General features: G+C 40.6%; 1 long non-coding RNA gene across 2 annotated transcripts in view; it reads left to right on the top strand.

The window, feature by feature from the left end:
• Positions 1-26,909, top strand: part of LOC148651703 (uncharacterized) — a 103,129-nt gene that overhangs the window by 34,092 nt on the left and 42,128 nt on the right. For both annotated transcript variants that reach the window (XR_015925135.1, XR_015925136.1), the window contains exon 2: positions 12,449-12,528. This is a non-coding gene — a long non-coding RNA (uncharacterized LOC148651703). The remainder of the gene's footprint in view (positions 1-12,448; positions 12,529-26,909) is intronic.

The following is a 26,909-nucleotide window of genomic DNA, read 5'->3' as shown; positions in this document are numbered from 1 at the left end:
CTATCCAGAAATTTGTCTCTTTCACTCACCAACATTTATAATAAGTTTAACCCCAGAAAGAAATAAAATAAAAAAATTATAAATGTTCTCGTGTTGCTGTTCTATTTTCCCCAACATGATGTCACTGTCCAGTCCCGTAAATAGCTCAGGCCAACGGAGTTGGTAACTACAGAGGAGAACTCGCTCACTCTCTGAATTAAAGATGTGTTTTGTACACCGAAGCTGCATTAGATTTGTCACAAACAGTAATCAGTCACTGGCTCTTCTGTTTGAACTAATGCAAACTGTTTCAGCTGCAGTGAATGCCTACAAATGTAATGAGAATTCATTGATCTGCTGGACAACTGCTGAATGACTTAGAGAATTAAAAAGCCTAGCTGGATCTCTCCTCCACTAAGGAAAATTTGTGGATGTTTTTTGTGAAATTACTAAGTTCTAAAGGACATTTAGAGAGGCTATTTAGTCGTTCACTTATTAATGATAAGTCTTGAAACATTTTTTAAAAATATTCTGCTAGTATTGAGCCACTATACACATATTTACCCTTTATACCAATCAGAAATTGTTAACTGCTAAGAGAGTGTGAACTCCTGAAACCTGAGCTATAGTTAACTGGTAAACTGATCACCGATACAGTAATTTTACAGATTGATGGCAGTAGTTGTTTAAATTACTCTTTGTAACTCTGCAGTTCTATTTTAAATGTCACAATCTACCATTTTAAAATTGCTTTCCCAAACTTTACAATGTTTTCATGCTAATTTGAAAAACTCATTACTATTTATGTGTTACTGTGTTAAGGATATTCACTTTTGTCCTGCAGTACCCGTTTTGCAATATAATCGAGAAATGTCTATAGATCTAAATATTCAGTTTACTGAAAGTTCTCCACCTAACATTACAAGGAACAGTACTGTCAAGGGAGCTGAAAATAACGATTAAGTGTGATTTCCAGGAATATATCATTTCCAAGACAACAATGCTTTTTTTAAAGCTGTATAAAACGAACATGAGTGGGAAGGGTGGATTTTTCAGCATGAAATGAAATCCTGTTGCAGACAACTCATGACAGAAAGTTGCTGATAATTTAGTGGGACTCTAAAACTCCACAACTGCTGTCACCAAAAAGGCCTGGAGTTGTGTATAATCCTACAAGAGGCCGATACTTGCTGAAGGATAGTTTGCGCTGTGCACCAAGCTGTCCTTTGCTGTCACTGTAAACTGTACTGAACTTCCTCAGCAGCGATGCTGAAAATAACTGGCTGAGCTCATTAGCAGATTAGGTGTTGCAATGAATCCATGTGCTTAGTTTGAGCTCTCCTTCTGTAGTCTGATATTGTTCCTCCTGGAGAGCAATTACAATGGATTGACAAGTTTTCATGAGCCTCCAGCCTGTGTCTCCCCTTCTGTCAAACTGGTCCTGATCACAGAGGCAAAATATTCCCCCAGCTGCTCCTGCACTCACTAAGCCAGGCTCCACGAGGACCTGAGGTCTTCATGTCCTTCCAGTGTCCTTATTTTCAGATGGACAAGTGTGCCTTCCAAACTGCACATGGTGTTTTGTCTTTTTCACTCCTCTGACGCCGCAGGTTGAGCTCATGGCTTAAGGACAGGCCCACTCTTTTACAGTTTCATACTGACGCTGGGCTTCACAGGCCAAATCAAAGAGGCTTTAGACTGATCCTGCCAGGGATTTCTGACGTCTTGATGGATTGGGACAGTTGGGTTCCTGCCATGTTCCTGGGAATTCTGTCTGTTACAGGACACTCATGACAAAAGCTCACAGAGTCTACTGCTGGGCGCGGAGAAGCGCTGAGGTTTGATTGTAAATACTGGGTACGTTTTAAGGTGAATATCAAGTATTCTTAGTCGGCAGCCATCAGATTAGTTTCTTTAAAGAAAGACATGTCCAAAGGCTTCCTGCTAGTCTTTTCTTCCCCCTCTGTGTAGGACTGCTGCTATAGTGAGGCGACCGACGTTCAAAAACAGAGAGAAAATGAACACAGAAGCATTTTCTTTGCTTTTTTAAAAGATACAAAAAATCCAGCAAATGCTCTAAAAGGACCTGTACTCATTAAATCTCCCCCAGCCTTTGACAGGCAAGACATATTTAGTGGTTTCTGTCAGTTTGCCTTAATAGGGTTATCATGGATTGTCAGATGACTAAGCCATTGTCTTTAGAAAACCCAAATTTTCCACACGAATATCCAAAAGAGACCACTTTTCACAGCCCTCCAGTTACAAACAATGGCAGGAGTTAAATCCTGGACTACCTGTTGCCTGAGATTAATAAACGAGGGAACATCTTTTCCTCAGCTCCTTTATTCTGCAGAGATGACAGAACAGGAGGGGATTATCTAGCTGTGCACAACTGTATGGAAGGGTTTCAGGTCGTCGTGCTGCAGTTCTGTGACGGTGAGGTTTATGAGGTTGTAAACAATATTAATCTCTGTTTTCAGGACTGAGCTCTTTTTGTTTGTGTGGAGAGGAGGGGGCTCCTCAGGCTTGCTGGTGTCCAGTCTAGGCCTTTCAAGCGATTGACCTTCTTCCATGCTCTCGACAAGGAATTAATATTCATTTGGTGGAGCAAGGGAAGGAAATTTCAGTGTTTAATTAGCTGCTCTGCCTTTCTACTTTCTGAAGAGTTAGTGGTACCTGTGCAAAGGCCTTCATGCCATAATTACATTCCACTCTGCCCCTTTTGATCTGGGCTGCACTGCCCTCTTGGGCTTCACACTGCTGCAGTAAATCAAATCAGCACAGCCTGATGGGTGTTGTGTGGTTTCCAAGGAGGGTTTTAAAGAGAAACACTGTAAGGTCCCAACACAAGACCAGAAGGGCCCGTCTTTTAAATCTGTATGTTTGATGTTGCCCAGATTTTTACTTGGGTCTTTTTTATTTAATGTTTTTTTAGAAGTACTTAATTTAAAAACATCAAAAAATCATCAGAAGAGCAGGGTTTTTTTTCCCTCAATGGAATCGAATCCTGAATGTAAAATGTAGTTTAAAAAAGACTGAAGATCAGGCTGATGACAGCATTCCTGAAGTGATGGGTTTTTTAATATGTGCTTGTTTTGTGCCGTTCAGTGAAAGAAAAGCAGAAGTATCTCTTATTTACTTTCCTGTTTTCTGTATGTGGAATAAAACACACTGCAGGCACATAGTGACAACAGTTTAGTTTCTTTTATCAGATATACTTTATGTAGTATCTGGTATACTGAACATCACGATACAGTTATTGTTCTGTTTCTGCATGTATTTGTATAGAAGAATATACAGATGTTTTATGTGAAATGTTTTTGGCATCATTTTGATAATTCGTGACTGACTGTGAAGCTCTCGAGTGGCTTCCACTGCTGTGTAAACACGAGACCACCTCATTAGTGAGGGAGTTGATTGGGAACAGGCGATGGGGTGATTTAACCTGTTGAGTGACAAGCCTGGTGAAAATCAAGCAAGACAAACACAGAAAGGAACTATGATACCCTGCTGATCAGGAGGACAGCACCCTGGTACCAGTTCTTCTAAAGCCCTAGAGTGAGTGTGGCTCAGATGTGCAGAATGACTCACTAATTGTTGTGCACAAAAGACTAATAGAAAGTCCATGTGTGACAGAACTCCACCTGTGGTGATTGATGGCAGCCTGGCTCACGGCTCTACGTTGACCAGGTCCTTGCTGGCCTTCCTGAGGTCTCGTCCTCAAGTCACAGCATTCCAGCAGGAACACGTGCTCCTGCTGCTGCTTGTGGAGGTGGATCTGTGACTGACCCCCCACACCTCGGCAGCACTGAGCATCTGTGGGGCATCTGGAGCTGAGAGACCCCTGAGCAGGCACAGGCCTGTCTGGGCTGTAGCAGAGGAAAGAGACAGAAACTCACAAGATAGCATTTGAAAACTGTCTCAGAGCACTGATCACTGGTGGCTACACATGCTACTAACCAGTGACTTCCACAGAAGACCCCTGTTGATCCATCCTGTGGATCACGCAATTAATCTGTTCAATAAATTGTCAATAAAAACAAAAAAGCACCTGATACATAAAATATTAACATTTTCCTGGTAAAGACTTTGTGAATATTGTTCAAGCTAGAAGTAACACATTTCCTTTGAAGCTCAGTGAATGTATAGGAGACCGCCAGCGCAGGCTGAGTAAGAGCTTTCTTGATTTTCGTGTCCAGATGGGCTCTTCATGTGTTCAAGCGTGTCTGTGCTCAGTCTTTCCCTTCAGTTCTATACCTGAATGAAATTTTAACGGAGCTGACCTTGAAAAGACATGGCACTGGACAGCGGGGTTTCAGTGTTGAAAGGCGTGGCCACTCCTCAGTGCAGCAGCCTAGCTTTGCACAGGGGCGGTTTTTAGTGTTTTCAGTGGCCAGAACCCTGTCCCCCCACCCTGCCGCTCGTTAGCTAGCAGGGGAGCGAGAAGTGAAGCAATGAGCTCAGGTTCGAAGGCACAACGTCAAAGCCTCATGCTTTACCCACAAGGGCACTCTTTTATAGTGGATTAAATGCCTTCCTCTTTCAGTGGACCACTCTCGACATCCGTTTCTGAATTTCTGAATAAGCCCTGAGCAACCTTTTTCCCTCCTCCCCCTGCTCCTGTACATTATGTGAACTTCAAGCGTGGTGTGGAAGGGTTTAGAGGGAAAATGCTCGTCACACTCGAACCCCACAATGATAATTTTCCCAGTGCCGATTACTGAATTATTGCACTGAAGTTTCAAGGTCAGGTGACGTCGTCAGAAATTCTGTCAGGGAGAGAGAGGCAGGCCAACACGACATTCTGATTTGTCGGACAAATTATTCCTTTAACTAGTGCACAAAAGTCTATAGAAACTTTTTACTCCATTGAGTGTAACTGAATTTGTAACAATAATATTAATGCGCTTCTGTTTTGTACTGCTCTCCTGATCATTATCTGGCACAGGCCCAGCAACTGAAACATAAAACATTAACATCTGAAAGGGGTTCTGACTCCTTTGGGTTAGTAATTGTGTTCGTCACAAATAGCAACCAAAATAGGCTGGGACCACTACACAGAGTATTAAGTAGACCTGATTTAATATTGGAAGGCTCATTGTATAAATTGTGACAGGGACTTGACTGTTGGTGTATCATGGATCAGAGAATACTTTGACTCTAAATAGGCTGGGACAATGGTGGGTGAACATCCCCCACAGAGAGCTCCCACCTCCGAAAACGAAGACACAACCCCAGCCTGAGAGCTGCAGGTCTTTTACAAACAGGGGTGTTCAGCAGGAGCAGTGCAGGCCATGTGTCTGGGTGCAGGGGGTCTTTCCAAACCTACTTCCCTTTGTGGAACCAAGCACTGCTTTTTAACTGTGGAGATGGCATAGCCAGTAATTTCCACTGGTGGGGTATTTCCGCTAAAGTATCTCAGCATGCTGACGTTAAATAGTCTCCAAAGTATTGAGGAAATGACTCTCTGTCTCTGGGAGAGGAAGGAGCAGCTCAGTGGTCATTTTGTTTCTTTATGAAACAAAAGACAGAACAAATAACAAAGAGCCCAGTTTAATATGCCTCCCCTCGAGGGCCGGGTAATGAAAATGGCCATTTCTCAGCTTTGTAGACTTAAAAATATGAGACAAAAAGGGTTATACGTGCTTTTGGCTCCCTATTCACCCTCACCAGCTCTGTTACATATGAAGTTTGAATGTTAAAAAATCATCTAAATGAGCAAAAACTTATCTCTCTTTACTGCACGTAGTGTAGGTCCCCCATCGTGTTTGAGTTAGAAACATAGGAAAATCGATACAAACACAGCCATTTTGTTTTTTACACTGAATCTCTAAAATTCATTGACTATTTTTCTTTAATAAACCTCATTGCTGTTTCAGGATTATTTATCTGTTCCAAGTTACATGCATCCATCCATTTTCTGACCATTTTATCCAAGACGGGGTTATGGGAGAACTGGAGCCTGTCCTGGCAAGCAAAAGGCACAAGACAGGATACATCCTGACGGACCCTGTCCATCGCAGAACAGGTTAAGTTACATGGTCGTTTTAAAACATCTGATTGAAACATTTACCCCACAATATTAGCAAAAGTCATGCTAAAATTAGACTATAATCTATCCACTAAGAGGACATCACAGACATGGAATGGTTCATTGATTTGAAATATGTGTTTCCATTAAACCAAACTGGTTTAGGACATAAGAAATTAACTGTGTGTGTGCTGGACAGAAATGACAGGATAGCCGTAGTTTTAGTGAACCTTCTTCCATTGTCTTGAGTTGATCACGTCTGCAAGTTCTTTCTCACTGGATTTATACTGGACATCTCCCAGTCCACCGCCAGTTCAACTGCACACCATCCCACAAGAGTGAGAAAACAGGACAGACAGGAAGACAGTGAAGACATCTCCCTCAGAAAGCACCATGTTCCACCTTTAATTCAGCATTTTAGCAATAATGATTCTGGTTATTATAGTCATAATGACAGTGATGGAATAGATGATAAACCGGGGCCAGTCTTTCTGTTGTGAATTTCTTTTCAATTGTATCTGTTATTTATTATTTTTGTCTTTGTTGTTTACATTTATTAGATATATTTTTATTAGCATTCCAATCTGTAGCTGTACTCCCTGTGTTTAAGGCTTCTGCATCAGTGACCATTTCGTTAAAAACTCTTCTTCTCTTCTAGAATACTGGATCCGGATGACATGTTAGTTTCATGCTTTTGGTTTTTTTCTTTATTGCATCTTCTATGGCCTTTCTTGTTTCTCTTATTATGTTACAGGCTGATAAAATATACTTTAGAGAAAACTGCAGGTATGAAATGCAATACAAATGTTTCCCTTATCCTCATGATGTATTTATTAAGATAATGAATTATGATTGTCACATTCTGAGGCTGAAAAGAATAGGAAAATGATCTACTGCAGCCATTAGTGGAATCTGATATACATCACAAGATTTCTGATTTCATCAAACCGTTTCTGTGCCAGTTTCCTTAAGCCATTCGCTGATGTGTCATCAAGGTGGGGCTTTACTTAACTGCACTCATGCTGCTTCTCAAAGCAGTTCCAAAACCCTTTAATCTAAAAAGGCACGTTTGACTCTTAGGTTTTCATTTGCTTGTATTTATATGCTGAAATTTATAAACAAAAAAGGCTGTATATTATGCATTCGGAAAACCTCCACGCTGCAGTGATTAATATATCACTTTCCAATTAGAGAAATGGAGGAACGAGTCATCTTTTAAGACATCATGTCACTTTCACACCACCATTTCTGAGTCCATTTAGTTCTGGGTTCTTAAAACTTTGGGGATGTTCCTCTTGCGTAAATATTCAGTGAGAAAGCTGAAGTAAGAGCCTGTTAAAGAGATTTCCAGGTTCTTCTGAATGCATTTATCTCCTGAACATATTTATTAATATTGCTTTATGAAATGCGTGTCCGTAATTTAAGCGTCTCTTTAAAGAATTCATAAATCTTGTGTAGTTTATTGGAGCCACAAGAAGCAAAAGGCTCGATCTCCCGACACGTGTAGTTGCCACCAATGTCCAGAAGGTGGCGCCTGATATTGTTATTCTATTTTCTTTGCATGCAGCACTGACAACTCTCCGTAGGTTGCAAGCAAGAGAAAAGTACTTTTTAACGGAACCAAAGATATATGTACTTCATCTTCGACTATTTTCAGATTTTTTAACCACAAATATTTGATAATTTGGACATTTACATCTCATAATTTCATCTGTCGTCTCATCATCAGCAGTGAAAGTATGCACAGTGCCGAGTGATTTTGAGCGCTCGGTAATGCAGTACAGTTTTGTAAATCATTTAATTATAAACTGAGCATCTGAGAATCTGTGTTGGTTCAGTCCCTCCAGATGGATCCTAAGCAGATTGAGTTGAAGTATTATTTTAAGTTTAGCAGTAGTTTTATTGGGATCTGTAAAGGATTCTCACGTGACAGTTAGCAGAGCCAGAATGAAAACACATTCATTACATTTGTGTCTCTATTGATATCTCTTTTCTGCATAACTTTTCAGATACTCTAGAATTTGCACAAGACGATTTGTCCCTTTGTCTGCCCCAGTGCTGCTGGAGGTGAGAATGTGCTGTTGTGTCCCAGTCTGTGGAGAAGCTGGGCCTCTCTCAGAGCCCCAGTGTGCTCCGGCTGGCTACCGGACTGTAGGTGGCAGTTTATAAAAGTGCACATTTTACATGAGCTCTGGTCAGGGCCAAGGACAGCACTGAGGTTGAGCTGGATTCTCATCTTCTTAAGTTGTGTTCTTTGTTAGAGATGCGGCCTTAGCTCATATGATCAAGTTGCAATTACATACATTGAATAAAAATCTTGCATCCATTTTTTTTTATGATCTTCATTAATTTGGATTGCGTTTTCATTAAGCATTTCTTGTTTTGTTTAGCAACTAGAGGTGCAACCATGAAAAGAAACCCTGTAGTTACTGCATGGTCTGATGTTCTGTATAGAGTCCTGACTCTTCTTTTTCATTGCTCTGTGATTTGAAGTGACGACTCATATTTTTACCTAGTTGTAAAGTGACTGTTACTCAAGATACCTACAAGAGAACCTACTTCATAATAATGATAAAAGTGCTAGGAATTAAGATAGTTTCATATAAGACAGAGATGCTTACACTGACAAATGATAAACGACAGCCCACACCAGAGTGCTGCAGTGAGCCAGTATTTCAATTTTGCTGAAAGGAATCATTTTTCAGTGATTTTAATTTCCTTCTTGCTGTTTGCTGTATATCTGATCTGCATGGTCCTCTTCTGCTGGTTCAACTCACATGACTGTGCTCACTGCCTTACTGATCAAGCAAAATAAAACAACCAACAAATCTGAAACAGTCTCGGAGGAAGTGCAGTGGGGAAGCAAACTGCTGTTGCACAGGGCTCTGAAAGGGTTTGCAGCAATGTCATACCCCCTGCACAGGTGTTTCACACAGAAACGCCATGAATAACGCGGGATCTCATTTTCACGCGTTGTATATTTTTTAGGCGCTCATGTGTTGATGTTTTTTTAACCAATGAGACTTTATAATTAAATTTAAACAAAGGCTATTTTCAGGTAAGCTATTTGCTGTAGCTAGAATGGGCCTTTTACTACGCGTTCAATGATGATTATATGCAGAAGAAAATAAATCATATTCAGATCTTAACCATTTGTGGTTAAGATGCATAAAAACATAAATCTTGTGTCTGGGTTCACCATACTTCTAATTTTCCTGGTATTTATTAATTTATTTTTGAAAGTGCATTATAAAACTGTTGATTTGATACTTTTCGTCTATCGGATGCCACACAGGTGTACAGTATGTGCTGTTTGTGTTTCAGCTGGTGCACGAAAGAAAAATAAATTCAATTCTCTTTGAAGATGACTTTAGACAGAGAATGGAAGCAGATTGATGAATGTCAATTTCAGCTTTAAATGCAGGTACATCAGAAATAAACATAGCTGTCAAGTGCTTTTCCTCCAGAGGTCTTGCATGCATAGCTAGGAGCAGCTTAGGTGTAAGTATGGAGCAAATCCTTACAGAGCTGCCAGAAGGGAGGGACATGACTGATCCATCTCTGTAAGCACTCTCTGTAGCAACATGAAGCACAGTTTCCAAGCCCCTCTGATGAGCAATGGACAACAGTAGCATTTGTGACTCACAGGGTTTGGGGAAAACAGTAATAAGATAATGAGGGTATTGAAGAATTGCAACCTTATCAATCCTGAATTACAGCATTATAAATTTGGAACATTAGCTGGATAAGGAAATTACACAAGGCTTTTACAAAGGGAGAGCATGTCTGTGCATGTGTTATAAAGACAATAACGGAAGACAGCCTATATATTACACTATGGCCATTCCATCATGGCAATATAGTGATAAACAATAAAGCAAAACTTATACCGCTGATATATTTTTTATACGTACAGCACTAATGCAGTATTATGCCATTATGCTCTTCCTGACAATTTTAAGTACAAATATTCATTTTACTTTGAATTAAATGGCCACAGGAGGATTTGACATTTGGTAGTACAATGTCTAAACCACGCGCTGGGAAACTTTATGGTACCCTATCAATAATCATTCCAGCGCTCGTAAGAGTCTGAAATAAAGTTCTATTACAATGGAAATACATTACCTTTGCCATCAGCTCCACAAATATATTGCAGAAACACCCCTTTATGCAGTTCAATACACACATGCAACTTATCCTTGAGGAAAGCAGGCATGACAATTTTGCACACCTAAGATGACACAGAAATGTATGTTCTTTAAACTACAGTACCTCTGTGGCTTGTTTCTACAGCACCTCCTGCAATTAAATGTTGCAAATGAGTTCATTATGAATATTAAATATTTCCCATCACCATCTATGTGAAAATATGTAAGAAATAAAAATAATAATATTTTAGTCACAGTACTGTATATATTATTTATGTCACATTTAGCATGAAAACTTTCATTATTTGAAGCCCTGCTGAGGAAGAAACACTACAGAAAGGAGACAGTGTCATTTTAAATAATTAGAAAGCTCTTCCCCTCAGGCTGTTATTTCATCTTTATTTATTTGTTAAATTATTTACCCAGGTCAGTTGAACAGAGCTGCAGCATAGTTTGGAGCAGAGTCTGGGGTCACTGTGTGGATCACAGTCTGGGGTCACTGTGTGGATCAGAGTCTGGGGTCATTTTGTAGAATAGTCTGGGGTCACTGTGTGGATCAGTCTGGGGTCACTGAGTGGATCAGTCTGGGGTCACTGTGTAGAATATAGTCTGGGGTCACTGTGTGGATCAGAGTCTGGGGTCACTGTGTGGATCAGAGTCTGGGGTCACTGTGTAGAATATAGTCTGGGGTCACTGTGTGGATCAGAGTCTGGGGTCACTGTATGGATCAGTCTGGGGTCACCGTGTGGATGAGAGTCTGGGGTCACTGTGTGTAATAGAGTGGGGTCACTGTGTAGAATATAGTCTGGGGTCACTGTGTGGATCAGAGTCTGGGGTCACTGTGTAGAATAGAGTCTGGGGTCACTGTGGAATATAGTCTGGGGTCACTGTGTAGAATATAGTCTGGGGCCGCAGTAAATTAAAACACAGCTACAGGGTGAGACTGCTTATACTAAAGAGGAGAGAGCAGGAAAAAGTAAACGAATGATAGAAAAGAGAAGAAGACAAAACAGAAAAAAGAAGAAGGATGGTTTGTTATGAAGCTCCCACAATACACCTCTGCAGATTGTTGACTGAATTCTTACTGAGGATCACATGATACATGTATACATGACTGTATACTGCATATTAAATCAGCACTAGGCACTTCTCTTCAATATAATGCTTTCAGAAAACATAAACGCTTTTCATTTCTGAGCTTGAGAAGCACTGTGCTGTGGAGCAGGAAAGAGCTGGGTGACTGTTCTTCCGCAGTGTGAGAAGAGTTTGAGAAGAGTCTGCAGTCCGTGTGTGAGACCTGTGGTTCCAGGCTCTCAGGCCTCATAGTTATGACAGCTGCCTGATGAAGAGAGAACAGTAAGAAACTACCCAAGATATTATGACATCTGCTCAATTAAAAACGCTAATGAGGGTACGCCTGTGTCATTTTAATGGTGATGTAGTTTTTGCCTGGTCTTGCCACGTATAAGCCATGCAGTGTTTGGATTTCCAGATGCAAACATCTATTAGGAGAACCTAATATTTTGAGGCAAGCATGTCAAATGCAGAGCAGCAGTTGAAAGGGGTTCACATGGGAGTACACATACATTTTAACCAGTGAATAAAAGACGATTAAAAGGAGAGTGAGTGGAGGCTTGTTAATCCAGGGCTAGATCATCTCTTTTTCAGTCCTTGTCACAGATTCTCGAGCCTTGAAATGAAGAGGTTTGTCAACAGAAGCTGGAAGAAGAACTTTGCTTTCTTGATTGGACTGGGGTGGGTTTTGATACCGTACTCTTAAGAGATGAGAGCTGTAGGAGTGACAAACATTAACATCCATTGAGAGCCGGGTGGAATTAATGAAGCTGTGCTTTAATGCTGGATGATGTAGGATACTAAGCTCTGGAATTATATATAATTGCTGTAAACCACACAAAGCATTAACATTGACAGGTCGCATTATGTGTTTGTGAATGCGCAGTACGCTGTCTATAAAATCTCTTACACATTTCCAGATACATTTGCCTTTGACAGCTGTGACTTTGGTCAACAGAGCATTCCCTTCAGGAAAGAAATAAATAACCCTTAATGTTATTTTTTGTTTTTATTTTTTAAAATTCATACATTCAAATAATTATTTTCAAGTGATGGAGATTATTTTACCTGGCATTTGACTTTTAAAATCTGTATTTTTAAAGCTTTAAGGAATAAAAGCATTCATAATATTAAAAAGCAGGCACTGAAGAATTTTAATTTGTCCAGATTTTATCCTGCAATTTAATCACTCGAATCCTCCTATATTCTACAGTGCAGAGGCCTATCGTTCACAGTGTGAGGAGATCTTTCTGCTGGGATTTCATCAGATGAGAGTCAGGAGGAAGAAAAGGGGTAGGTGTTTGAGCCCACTAAGCTGACCCGGGTGTCGGGGGTCTGTTGACTTTTTCTCTGCTTTCCTTCTGACTGGTGTTGGGTGGCTCTTGAGCATCTGGCCTGATCCCTCCTGTGGCTTAGCAAACTTAGCAAACTGACCACAGCCACATCAAACTGCTGACCACAGAGCAGGTGATGCTTTGATGACTACCTGCACACTCTGTGGGCGTCCCAAACTCCACCTTGTCTTACTAATCTGAAACACAACAGAGGGCTGAGCAACACGCTGCCTGACCTTGCTCTGAAGAAACGAGGACTGTGAATTATTGTGACTGGTCCCCACCTTCTCTCCCACCTCCCCAGTACTGGAAAACTGTTCCTGGGGGCTGATTCTTCCTTTTACATCCTCAGTGGGGGCTCACAGACAGGGAGGTGCTATCAGGGCCTTGGTTTCTTAGACATTGGTTTCTGGGTCTTAAAAACATACAACATAGAGAGACTAGATATTTGTGTCTTGCCCCTCGGCAGTCAGAAAAAGAGAAACACAACAAACTGTCCTCTGTGGCCAGCAGTGTAATGTAGACGTCACCTGAGAGTTTTCCAGGATCAGGGAAAAAGAATAATCATGGGGACAGAATTCTTTTTCTAGCAGCTGCACTGCAAGTTTAATTTGAAAAATCAGCAGTTTCCTGTTTAGAGTTTTGCAACTGCAAGCTTAAAAATCTAAACTATGAACTTTTAAAATAATAATGATAATAATAATAATAATAATAATAATAATAATAATAATAATAATAATAATAAGAAGAAGAAGAAGAAGAAGAAGAAGAAGAAGAAGAAGAAGAAGAAGAACACATTACTTTTTAGAGGATCATTCATTAAAAAATCCCAAAGCACTTCGCAGAATAGAAATACATAAAAACAGAAAAATTGGTGAGAAAAATAACGTCTGTTTAAGCTCAAGTCTTTTAACATGATTTAAATGTATCAGCTGCTTCCTTGGTGGAAGATATAAAAGAAAGGTCATAAGCAGGAACAGAAATACTGAAACAGAAACACCCCTATGGCTTGTGAACTTCATTAGGTTTGTGTTCAAATTATTTTAGACATTATAGGTACCAGATGTGTCAGAAAAGAAGAATGCAAGTAAAAAGTGTTTTTGCATTTGTACTATGTTGTTATACTATATGCATTGTGTCATGCTGTATATAACTGTGCTTTATTGTGTTATATTCCTCTTTTGAGTTTAGAGTTTAGAGTTTTATGCCTTTGCTGCTGTTTACTTCTGTTTTTCATGTTTTCATGTTCAAATTTAGTCCATTTTCCATGTTATTTTATTCCCACTGTTTGAATTTGACATCACTCCAGTGTTCTTTATTTAACGATTTGTACTGTCCTGTTCTCACACATTTGTTGGTTCTTGAGACAAAGAAACCGAACGTTAACGCCGACTTCAAATGAACACGAATTAGTAGCATATTTTACCCCACATTTCAAAATTCCAGTAACAAATGTGTCAGTATAATAAGGTCCAAAAAAGGACCATTTTTAAACAATTTGCTCAGCAAGAAAGACTTGGTCACGTCCAGGAGGGTTTGTGTCTGCTTGAGAACATCACTTTCAGCACTTTATGATCAGCTGACAGTGTTATTTTGAAATGTGAATGCCCGCTTGAGAACAGTCCAGCCTTTGTCTTCGGCACGGCTGCACTCGTTTCCTAATTCCCCTTTTTATTTCCTCATCTAGTTTTGAGCAGCATGCTGTTTTAGATGCCTGAACTGTCACATTTTGAAGGGGCATCATTATAACCGTGGTATTAGTTCCACCCAGCACTGTAGTAAAGAGATAGAAGCTGTTCTATATTAAGGAATGTTCTTTAAACCTTCCTGTCTCTAGGGTGGCAGGGGGTAGGACCGTGCCCTTTGAAACAAAAATGTGTTGTGACATTGTCTGCTGGAATCTTTCGACTGTTTCTTGATTAGCTCTGTAAAATGAAAAAGGCTTGTTTATGTGGTTGAGGAGGCAACATCATAACAGCAGCTATTTAACTAAAAGACATGGGTTCAAGAAGTTTTAAAGCTGATGTTTGACCCAGGTGCTTTAATGAAATTTTATTTTTGCGGAAAGTTTAAAAATACCTTTATATTTTAGTATTTTTTTCTAGTTTCATTTAATTTCCTAATGTTTTATTTTATGATTTCTGCGTGTGCGACTGTTTCTGTTTGGTTACGGGTTGCCTTCAGGGAGTCTTGCGCTTGGAGATAACAATACTCCTGTTGTGCAAAAGCGCAGGATTGTGGGATTCCTGATCCTGGATCAGCACAACTGCATCTTGCCCATGTCTGGATTGGAGACCGTGGAGGAGCAGCAGATCCTGGGATCACTGCATTGATGAGATCTTTATAGAATTCGAAATTCCATTTTGTTTCCAATGTGCAGCTCTAGGTACTTAGGTACTTGTACTAAACCATGGCCATTCTCCTTGGATTTCTGATTATATGTCAAATATGTCCGTCTTACAATTTTTAGGGAAACATTAGTGTTTCACTTTTCATTAATTTATCAGCATTATCACCTTGTAACCTGATCAGGTCAGATCACAGCAGCTAAGTAAAGTTGGGCCCAATTTGTACTGGGATGGGAGACATCTACGGAAAACTATTTTTTTGCTGTTTGTGGTGTTGGTGGGTCATTGGATAGTTAGATGGTGCTCTTGTAGCTCGAGCAGAAATTCTAAACCAATGTCCTGGTATGGTGCCTGGGCACACCTAACTGTAGGAGGTACCCTTCTTTGAATGACATGTTAAGTTGAGGTCCTGATGACATGGTCATGAAAGACCTCCTTGCATTGTTTGTAAGTGTAGGGGTGCTATCCCCAGACAGGGTTAAGTTCCACCCTGGGCTGCCCTATCTGGCCTCCATAAACATCTGCCTTAGTTTACTTTAAGGTAATTTCTCACTTCTCCGCCAGATCTGCTGTTCCTTTTGGAGCTGCAGGTGCAGAATGGCTGCTGTGTGTCTCCCAGGTGGGGCTGCACTTCACTGGTGGATGATGTGGGTCCCTTCCTATATGTGAAGTTCTATATGTGGCATGAAAAGTGCTAAATATAAATGCAATCAATTGTATTATAAATACACACTCCGAATTGGCCATCTCACTGGGGAGTGGTATGGAAGTCATGATAACAATTCACAAATGAAGAGACTATTAAAAAGAAGCCAGTTTTCATCTCTTCACAGCTCCATGCAATAGGTTGCAATCCTGAACTGCTGTATTGACATTTTGCTCCATTTGTCTCACTCCATTCATCTGTTTTACCATCTGACGTCAGGAATTACTGAGTGTTACATGGCACATGTGTCTTTCATTCTACAACACAGATTGATAACAGAGTAATAATGAGGTCTAGAGTTAGACAAACTAATATTTATTAACATTAGATAAAAACATGCACAATGTAACACAACATACAACAGTTACACAATCAGAGATATGTACAATACAGTGAGTTTCAGAGCCCTGCCTTCTATAGACATAGAAATTCCCTAAATTCTTATCTTATAAACTAAAGACAACAACACTCCTTCATAGGCCAAAGTGAAAGGACCTGCTTTCTAATAAACAAAATGGATCTTACCCAGGACTAAATCTGCCTCTCTAAACAGATGCTCACAAGACATTGGGAACTAATTTCCCTGCTCTAACAATGCAACAGAGAAGAGGCCCCTTTAGCCTAAGGATTCCACAAGAAAGGAAATCAAAATTTCCAAATAAATAAGACAACTCCCTTCTGTCATGATGTCCAGTACTCATTCAGGGTTCAGATTTACAGAATCTGGTTTTGAGTCTCACTGGGAAAAGGCAGCCCCTCACAGCACAGCCTTTGATGATGCTGCTAGTTCCTGCTGATTCTTCTTCCTCCTGTCCTTGCTGTCTGTTGTTCCCCTGTATTTTCCTATATTTATGGTCTGGTCCATTCTTGTAGAGGCTGTCTTCTTAATGATCTCACTTGGAATGACTCGGTCACTGTTGAATATTTTTTTTCTTTAATATGGCAGCTTTAAGGATCTAGCAGTGACTTTGTTTATCCCGAGTTAATTGTTAGGACTCCTTTTAATCATCTGCACCTTTTGCCCTGTTCTCATGTCTCAAGGCCCTTGAACAGCAGACCATCACCCATTGTTTCAAGCCTTCAGAATAGAATAAAACTGGAAACTGCAAACATGATACCCTCACTAACTCTCAGCAGCCTCTCTTTCCAATTCAACATTGTGGAGGGTTTTCATGTGTGTAGTTCTTATATCATTGCTACATCTTCTAGAACAAGATTTGCTAATCTTTTCTAAGACCATGCTTTTATCTGGTTCTTTTGCCTGTCATAAAATTGTTTGCTCCTAAACATGATTGCGGACCTTTCGTAGAACTGAAATTGAGAACAGGGAGAATATAAACGTATCTGAATCCTTTCCAATAAAAATAAACACTTCCTTTCATTTAATCTTAATTTTCTCTTTCAAACCTAGCTGTAGAATGAAGCAGGATGTGAGGCTAATGACCCATGAGCAATAGGCAACTGTTTAAGTAAATGCACTCGCACAAAAAGCTTTTACTGAACAGCATTTTAATATTTTAAATAGATTTTCTATTGCTGGCTTTTTCTAACTGGATTAGTTCTCTGATGTGTTCTGACAGAGCCGTTGTTAGGGATACTCCATTAACTTTGTCTGTCATCTTATTTTCCCTGGTATCCAGTGTAACACCCTTATATTTCATAATTTGTTTTGCTATCAGTGCTGATTTGTAAATGTGCAAATTCTAATTAACAGCAGCTACTGTTTCTCATCTATTAAATATTAAATCATTCCTGTAGCAGAGAGTTTCCTCTGCAGATGGAGCCCTGTAGTATGCAAATTCATCTGCCTTAAGTTGTCAGCAGTTTTAAACATTGGTTTTCTCCTGAAATATATGTTTTTTTCTGCTGTTTGTTTTCTGTCTCCTTTTCTCTTCAAGTTAATATTTATTTACCTCAGATCCCTTGTTCTTCCAATAAGAGCTTCACAGTCTATTGAGTTTCAATGGCATTGCTTTGTTTCAGTTCATTAAAGCAACCTTAATCTTAGCAGTAGCCAGTTAGTGTATAGATGTATTATATTCATTTTGATGTCACTTTGTGGCATTAGATATTAAATGTTGTTTTTTCTCTCTCCCTTTTCAGCTGCAGATAGAAAAGCTTCTCAATAAGTGGCATGTGGGGAAAATTGGGCAAATCTGTGCAAATCCCAAACCAGTAATAACCAGCGTGCTTCCCGGGGGAAAGATTTAACTTTTTGAAAACAAGCTGACACAGGTGACAGATTTTCGCAGCCGTGGTGTCTGGTGGCTCGTTTAGTTATTATTTAACTCAGTCCGTAGAATTACAGTAGTAAAGTGTGATTGATTCAGGGTGCACAATTTGAATCTGAAGCAAGGCCAGAACAGAAAAAGAATAATTCTTAATAGATGAGCAAACCCTGTGCTGAATTATTAAGACTTTAATGCGAGTGTACATTTCGTCAAGAGCATTCTATGCTTTAAGCCCATACAAATAAAAATGTTTTGTTTTGCAGTATTCTAAGCAAACTTAAGTCTAATAAGCTTTTAAGGAGCACAGTCAGCTGGGCAGTGATGCAGCTAATCCAACACTGCCATACTCATCAGGCTCCTCAATGGCTGGAATCAATTCTCACTTGTCACTTCTGCGCCGCACTCACACTTCCTCACAGCTTGCACGAGACCCGCGCCTGGGACTGCACCCAGGAGGTGCTGTTTTAATTTTTTTTTTCCTCGCTCGTTACTAATGTGCATTACAAGCAGCTGCTTCAGGAAGCAGGCCTGACGCGACGGTTTGTTATTGACAGAACGTTCCCCAACAACACCACCACCACCTCCTCATAGAACAACAACAACAGCTGAGGGCCCCATGTGGAGAGCCACGAGCTCCAGCCCCACTGAGAGTGTGTCAGCACACTGGGAGTCTCTCACTGGGCTTGAAATCTACCGAAGAACTTCAAGGTTATGAACGATAGATGGTCGTTTGACTCATCTAGCTCATCGGGCTTTTCAATAGATAATAGATTCAGGGATCTCATCTGCCTGGGAACTGTCATTGACAACAAGAGTGGGGAGCTCGTTCCAGACTCCCACAGCCTTCCTGTGTTGCGAAGTGCCCCCTTTGTAACCGCTTGTGACCACTGGTTAGTGTTGCACTCTTGTTTCTGAAGAACCACATCAGGTTGACTTTGTCGGTGCTCAAGAAGATTTGAATGCCCCCATAATCAGGTGCCCCCAAAATCCTGTTTACTGAAGACTAGAAAGATCCAGTTTGGGTCCTGCAGCCTTCTCCATGGCAAATGATCGTGGATGAAGAACTTTATCAAAGCCTTCTGGAAATCTAAATAGGTCAGATCATCTGCTCTATGTCTGTCCATGCTATTGCTTGTTCCAGGAGCTCTAATTCATTGCTGAAGATAGACCTGTTTTTATATTACATTAGAGAACGTCTCTTTTGCGGCTGAAACCAGGAGAAATAACCAGTAACTAGAAAATAAGCAGAGTGGAAATGGGTTTCATTTGCATTTGTCTCTACAAAGACAGGCTGATTTAACTTACATGCGCGGAATGCACTTCTGTGCTCTTTTTACACGAGAGCAGTTACAAATGAGAGGAGGTAATTCTGTCTGCTTGATCCCAGGGTCTCAGCCAGCTCTTTCTTGAAAGAAGCCAGAACACCTGCTTCAGCAACAAGGCTGGGTACAGTAGCTTCTTCCGTACTCCAAATGGATTTTTATATACGAACATATATATTATATGTACGGTATATTACTATGTTTTATATATATTTAATGGCAGAGTTATTGATACTGCCAGCAAATGTATTCTGTCTTCCTTATCTTCTTTTTCAACTTCAATAAAGAGAGTTTGGTGAATACTTCCAGGGACAGAAATATAAATTTGTAATCTTTCACATGAACCAGTGTACTTATGCTGTATATAATTCGTATATGTTGAGAGAAACCTGACTTCTCAGGCTTGTCTCTAAAGTTTTTTGCAGGTCTTTGTGTTTGAAACTCTTTCTTTTAGGAAATTAAAATACAGAAAGATTGACTTATTTTGAATGTTTTGGGGCGTTGAGGAAAACTGACAGGCAGCATCCATTTTGATACTGAATTGAAGAAATTGGCGTGTGATACAGTTATAAAGTTTCCATCACCGTTATTGATACATTGAAGCTGTTTTCATAAATCCCATTTGTCACAGAAATATATTGTGACAAGACTATATATTACTTTATTACTATATTTAGTATATTTAAATAGCATCTTCCTGTGCAGGGCAGTATTGTTCTGTGTCCAAAATCTATTTAGGAAAACACAATATCCCAAAATGTCCTATCATGCCCCTTAACCAAAGCAAAGACTGTTTTATTTTTGCTTTAAGTGTTAAAAATGAACTTTTTGGTCATTAATGCTCTGAATCGGTGTGTGGGTGTAGGGTAATAACTTGTACTTGGTGGGTTTTTGTATCGTACAGTGGTGAGCGGGGATTGTGTCCTCGCTGCAGGGACTCGACTTTATTGCTGTTTAAAAAACAGCAACAACAAAACACCTTCATTTAAGTGCCACTCTGAAAGTATGCTCTAAATTATAGATTCAATTCATTTTTCCTTGGTTACACTATTACTCTGATTCCATTTCCTTGACCCGATTTTAAAGGCAGACTCGCTGATTCAGTGTTGGGGGGTTGAAAGGTTTCGTAAAGAAGGTGGAGTTTAATTAATATAAAACAATTTCCTTCTCTGCAATAAACCGGAGCAATCTTAATGGAGGATAAAGGCTCCGCAGAGAACTAGACGTTTTTTTTCGACCCGTCCATAAAGCCACCGAGTAATTACATCTAAGTGGCACAAGTTTAATTTTCTTCTTGACTGCCAAACCTCAGCTGTTAGAAGTCTCCTATTGGCCTGTTCCTATGCTGAGATGTTGCTATTGAAATGATTAAGTGACCTTACTCAGTTTTGTAATAAAAACATTCCTCCCTCTCTGAAATAAGCTTCTGGAGTCTTGTCTGTAGTCTTCAAGGTTGGGAGAGGGAGGGGCACTGGGGGTGGCCTGGGGGTGGCAGTGGGGAGTGTGTGAAGATGTGCTCTTTGAAAGAGATGCAGACGCGTGTGTTGCTTTGCGTATTTCTTTGTAACGCAGCAGTGTGGCGGTAATTAGAAGCGAAAATAAGTTGATGATCCACACACAAGAAAAGAGGATGAAAAAAACTCATTTGTGTCTCGCTGCCGATATGTATTCTGCATAAAAAACCTACACAATTTGTCATGAACTCCCTCATTTGCTGTATCCTCCAAAAAGCAGATTATGCTTATTTTTCATTTGGACAGTGGAAAATCAAGCCAGGTGTTCGGCAGCAGCGGAGTGTTCAGGTGTAACTGCGCCGGTGATGGTACATTACAGCCGGCGCGGATGAAGGATGAGGCATGCAGAAAGTGGGAGAGCTGTGCCCGCGGGCCCGTCCCACCAGGGCGCCCCTGCTGATCAGACAGGTGTTAGCAGAGCAGCTGAAGAGGCAAACTTTCCCCGCTGCCCCCTCCTTCCTCCTCAACGCTGCTGGTTTGAGAGGAAGGTGCAGGTTTGCGTTCCTGGTTGGTAAGAGCAGGCGGCCCCTGTCAGTGAGACCCTGAAGGGACTGGGGTGCCACTTTGGTTTAGAGCTTCTAGCTGACGCTCGCATGACCTGTGATTACTGAAATTATTGATCAGTGAAGCATTTACGCGTGAAAGCAATCTGAATTTTGTTTGATTCATGTGTTATCAATTGGCAGTGGTGATCAGGACTACTAGGTTATTAGTACTCACTGGTCCACTGTTAATCTGCTGCAGGTTACACAAGAATGTGTAAATGGAATCTGCAGCCCCAGTCCCACAGGTGTTGCTGAGAGTTTAGTCTGCCTTCTGCCCTTCCAAGTCAGAGCAGGGTAAGTGGATCAGACAGCTCCCACTTCTTATGTATTTCAGAATTGAAACACTACTAATTCTTCTGATGGCAGCTGATTCGGAAAACAAGCAAGGAAATGACAAAGAAAACAATTGTTCTTAAGGGTTCATTTTTAGAGTAGTAATATTATGCCACCTCCATGACATCCTTACAGACATCCCTGAGTTTTAACTCATTAAAGGAAGAATGTAATATTCTCTCGATAGACAGAAGCAGAATTTGTTTCAGGATTAGACCTCTAATAGTATCAGCACTGTCCCTGATATTGTCTTATTAGAATACAAACCACAGTTTAGTTATAGTCTTGTTTTTAGTGTAGTCAAGTTATAGTCTTGTTGAAATACCATAATGGCTCTGTGATGGCCTTGAATAAATATCGAAGACTAATTTAACTTTCTAATGCCAGGGCAGGTAGTGAGATCTAATGAGATGGTTTAATTTGTGTGTTTAAGACACACTGTGTGTAACTTTTGGAAGCATTTTGCAAATGGCAACAACTCTGCCTGCAAAAGTCATTGCAGCTGTCAGTGATAGTAGCAGCCTCTGTGAAAGAAGTGATATACGTCCACAGAATTAATTCTGTTATTATTCTTTTTAAATGTTCCTGCACGGAGCTTATCCCAAGTTTTCTCTCCATAATTTTCTCTTAAAATTCTCGTCCCTTCTGCACGTTGTACGATGACCGCAAGTACACATGGCTGACTAAGGAGAGGTAGTGCAATACTCTGACAAGAGCAAACACTATGGGCTTTGCTGTGTGAATGTCTGTCTAGTGCGGGAAAAAGTCTAGTATTTGGAGAAAGCCACGGCCTGGCTGTTAGCATCGACTGTGACTTGCATGAGGTCTGTGCAAAGTATAGCAGTGCTTGTGACAGCATGCCATACTACACTGCTGTACTCTGTACCATACCTCTGTACTCTGTACCATACAGCAACAAGCTGTCCTCTACTGCTGTGTACTGTACTATACCTCTCTGCACTCTGTACCCCACTGTACCATGACAAACCATTGCTACACACCTGATAATCAGAAACGGAAGAATCTCAACTTTTCCAATAAAGTACAACATCCTTCAGGTCTGTTCCGTTCTTGTACTGAAGTCAGTGTGTGACAGCGAGATCTGATCTCTCACATCATAGAGTTCAGAGGTAAAGCAACAGCCAGGGCTCTCGGTCAGACTCTAATGACACCCCTTTGTGGGGAATCTAACCATGATCTAGCCTTAAGTCAAGACACAGGACAGAAGTCTCTCATTTAACTTCTTTACCTTTTACTCAAGAGTCACTGTGAATCTCAGATATTAACACAAATTAGATCATCTGCTGAAAGAACGGACAGCCAGAAAATGTTTGAATATGCCAGTAGCATAACTGTAAATTCTGTACATTGGAGGGATAGTGCTTATTCTAATAACATCTGTTTCAGTGCCATATCAAACTCTTATGTTTGATTTTCTTATAAACTAATAATTTCCTGAGCAAACTAATACTGCTGCAGCTGCCTGGTATCTCTTCCTTGTAGACGTCCTTTATTGTTGTGTATGCAACTAAATTGAAATATCTTTCACTTGAAATATTGACTTTAATATCTCATTTGAAAAATTCATGAAGCCTTTGATGTTAAATCCATACCCAATTTAGCCAAATGCCATTAAAATATGCAGTAGAGAAAACATTATTGTCTGTGTTTCTGCAGAAGAATTGTGTTTTCTGGCCGTAATACAGGGATCTTTTCTTTCTTTTTTGTGTGCATGAGAAAAGGAAGCTGAAACAACCCATTAGGAGCAAAATGAAAAGTGGTATTGATTAGACTCTTATTTCTCCACTCTTTGCTTCATTTCCTAAATGCATGGCAATAAGGACTTAGCCAGTGCGAGTAACAATAAGCATTAATGAATGGAACTATCTTAAAAAAATTAGTAAAAGCATGATGATACACAGATGTTGCTTCTAGGGGCTGCCATACATACATATGTTTCTTTCCTTCCATTGTTTTGCTTTGTTTCAATCTCCATTTACGAAAGTCTCTTCATCTCCTAATAGCATTATAATGCAAACATGACAATATGTAATGATTTCAATAAAATCCATACCCAGTGCTTGTTAGGACAAGGAGGGGGGAAAAAGGAATATAAATTGAATCTGTAAAAGCAGCAGGAGCAGCACATTAGAATTAAATTTCCTATAGTTAATCATGATCAAAAACGGCCTTTATGAAAATTGTTTGAGGTTAAGACAGGTAAAAAAAAAATTGCAAGCTTTTAGCAAATGGATTTTTCTTGTAAAAAAAGGACAGGCAAATGTTGTGAAATGTACTGTGTGCTAATAGAGCTGTATTTGCCTTTGGTAATTTATAAGCACTTTACCCCTGCCTATCGATCAAGTTGGAAAAAGAAAACTGCATTAACATTTAGGGCTAAAGCCCCCCTTTCACAAGCTGCTGCGTGTACTGTGATGCTGCATTTCCTGAGAGGTTGTGTGCAGGAGAGACAGGAGCTCTTCTGCACTGAGAGGTTGTGTGCAGGAGAGACAGGAGCTCTTCTGCACTGAGAGGTTGTGTGCAGGAGAGACAGGAGCTCTTCTGCACTGAGAGGTTGTGTGCAGGAGAGACAGGAGCTCTAGCAGATGGAAGACATCTCCATTTGACTAGGCAGAACTAAACGTTTCAATGCTAGCACCAACCCTGCAGGAAGTTCCACATCAAGAACTCCCTGTGCCCTTGCAACAACCACAGTGGTAGCTGAATCCCTTCCAGTTTCTCCATCCATGCCTGTGACACAAAGCTTTAGCTCAGAGCAGGAACACGTAGGCAGTGGGTCCAGAGGAGGCCTTGGACAACAGCACAAAACCCCAGACTCAGGATGGGTGTGTTGTGATCTCCGAATGCTTGTGTTCTTCATGTTCCCCCTTGTTTCCAAAGCACAGACAGCCTGTCTGATCCTGAGGCAGTCATGCCAACCTGCAGTGGTTCAGCTCTGGCCACACATTGAGGACCTGAATCCTGTTTAATATGGTATTAATGGAAATGACAGCCGCAAGCTATCACTGCATGATTTTCATATTTTCCTGTATGGTGGGGACTGAGTCAGTGTGGCAGGGAATCAAACCACAATACATTACTACACCGTTTGCTTTGCAGCTGTGTTTTGATGTTAAAATGGAAGAAAAGTTAATAAAAGGCCTAACTTGAACCAGAACCAATTTTTAAATTGTAAAAATGTTTCTCCAGCAGTACTTTGGCTTGGCTTTGCTTCTTTCACTATCAGCCTGATATCCCCTGTGCTTTCAGTGAGGTGAAACCCCACAGACTCCTGCAGGGCCTTGTACAGTCTGAGCTGTGTCTTTGACCTCCCCAAGGGCCCGGTTCTGTTTCCAATGATAATGTGACCAAGGCCATAGCTCACATACAGGTGATATGTTCGGAACAATGCAACATATGTACAGTATGGTACCATATTGAAGAATATCATGAAGGGAGTAGTAAAATCAAAATATATGTAACAGCAGTCTTTTGTTCGTGAGAGAACTTGTCTTGGTAGTGTTGAGGGGCAGCCCCGTTTGAAATAAATCTCGTGTCATTTCGTCTTGATCAGGTTCAACCTTGCCACAGCCCTTGAGTTTTTTTCCTGTCTTGAGCAAAAGCCAGATTTGGTCCAGAAGTGTTTGAAGTCACTTTGCGCATTCAGTTGCTGGCTGAGCTCTGGTAGTGGAACTACAGGACGATAGACTGTAGTTTTACGTTTCCCACATGGAAGACTTATTAAGTGTTGACCCAAATGGAAAGTGATGGAAATTAAAACCTAGTTATGAATATAAGAATGGTTTTAAACCACTGGAGGCCATTCTGTCCATCTGGGTCTATTTAGCAATTAGTGCCTTATCGATCCCAGGACCTCACCCGGTTGTTTCCTGAAGAAAGAAGAAGTATCGGCTTCAACAGGGCTGGGAGGCTCATTCCAGAGGAAAACATACAACACACAATTCAGGACAGTGATAAATAATAAATAAGGAGAAGAGACCTGAGGATTTATTCAAATGAAATTCTATCGAAGGGCATTGCTGCTGTCATTAGCTGCATACCTGTGCGCGTCATTAATTCATTTTTAAGTGAGATACTAATTCTTTTTTCTTGGTCTTGAATTTTTATTGTCTAATTTGCGTGAGGTCTATTCATTTCATATTACCCCGAGCCATCAATTTGCATAATTAATATTGCAAAATGAGCTGCTTTTCATGCTGGAGAACAAGGGTCAAGTAAACCAAAAAGTAGGTGATGAAAAAAAAAAACACTGAAAATTGTGTAAATGATGAGAAACTTCTGGTAGTTTTTTGTTGTGAGGAATCACTTGTAAAGTTACTCTGGGTCAAAGCTAAAGTTTTCTAATTAGATGTGCCTTTCAGCAGTGTTGATTACGGCCCTTCCCACACTGCGTTCTGAGTGCTGCGAGGAGTGAAGGCTTTCTGACAAATGAAGCGAAAGTCATGGTGTCTGAATATTTTAGTTTATTTTTACCTCAGGTATTCTATGTCTGCTGCTATCAGTTCTGAGTTTTGTGTAGTAAAAGATCTGAAGACAAATTCAGTAATTATGGGAAAGATACAACATTAAAAACAACAGAAGAAAGCCAGTATGCTTCCTGTGTTCTTTGTACGGCTCAGATGGGGAAGCTGAGGGGGTGCTTGGGGTGTGTTAATAGGATTGCATTTAGGGTCTCACTCTGGGGGTCGGCCTGAGCTTGTTTGTGTGGCCACCCTGCATTCTCTCTCATCTGAGGGCCAAGCTGAATGACTCCTGTTTATGCAGTGTGGTGTGCACAGAGCTACAGGGCATCTCCCTTCCAGCTCAGGGATATCATTCTTCACTTTTTGTGGTCCCAGGTGTAAATGCTTTCATTCGACATCCTAAATGGTAAAAGACAAAAATGAAAATCAAGAGATTGAAATGTGTGAAGGAAAAAAACCACTTCGAGGCCGTGTGTGTGTGCTTGTGCAGCAAGCTGGCTGAAGTGATTTGAAAGTGCGCGAAGGAGGGCGCTGGAGGAGGAGGAGGGTGTTGTAAGGGCTCCCCTGAAAAACGCCAGGTAGAGCAGGCTGGGGTCACAGCAGGTCCGGAAGGCAGAAGAGGCAAGAAGCGTGCGGCTCCACACAGCTCTGAGATATTATACAGCTGCAGAAACTGTGTCAGACTGGGGTGCCTTTCTCCTGCCACATCCTCAGGGCAATAACGCTAATGGAAAAGAACATGGATTGGCACTCTGCAGCCTGCTTTTCTCACACAGGTAGGCTTGGGTTTCCACACTTTGACAAATGGCTGCAAACCCGCTGGAAAGGCGGCTGTGTTTATTAACAGCGCGTCAGGT

This window comes from Lepisosteus platostomus, chromosome 11 (assembly GCF_059453375.1).
Source record: "Lepisosteus platostomus isolate fLepPlt1 chromosome 11, fLepPlt1.hap1, whole genome shotgun sequence".
Taxonomy (NCBI): Eukaryota; Metazoa; Chordata; class Actinopteri; order Semionotiformes; family Lepisosteidae; genus Lepisosteus; species Lepisosteus platostomus.
The sequence above is the reverse complement of the archived record's forward strand: the minus strand, read 5'-3'. Positions and strand labels throughout refer to the sequence as shown.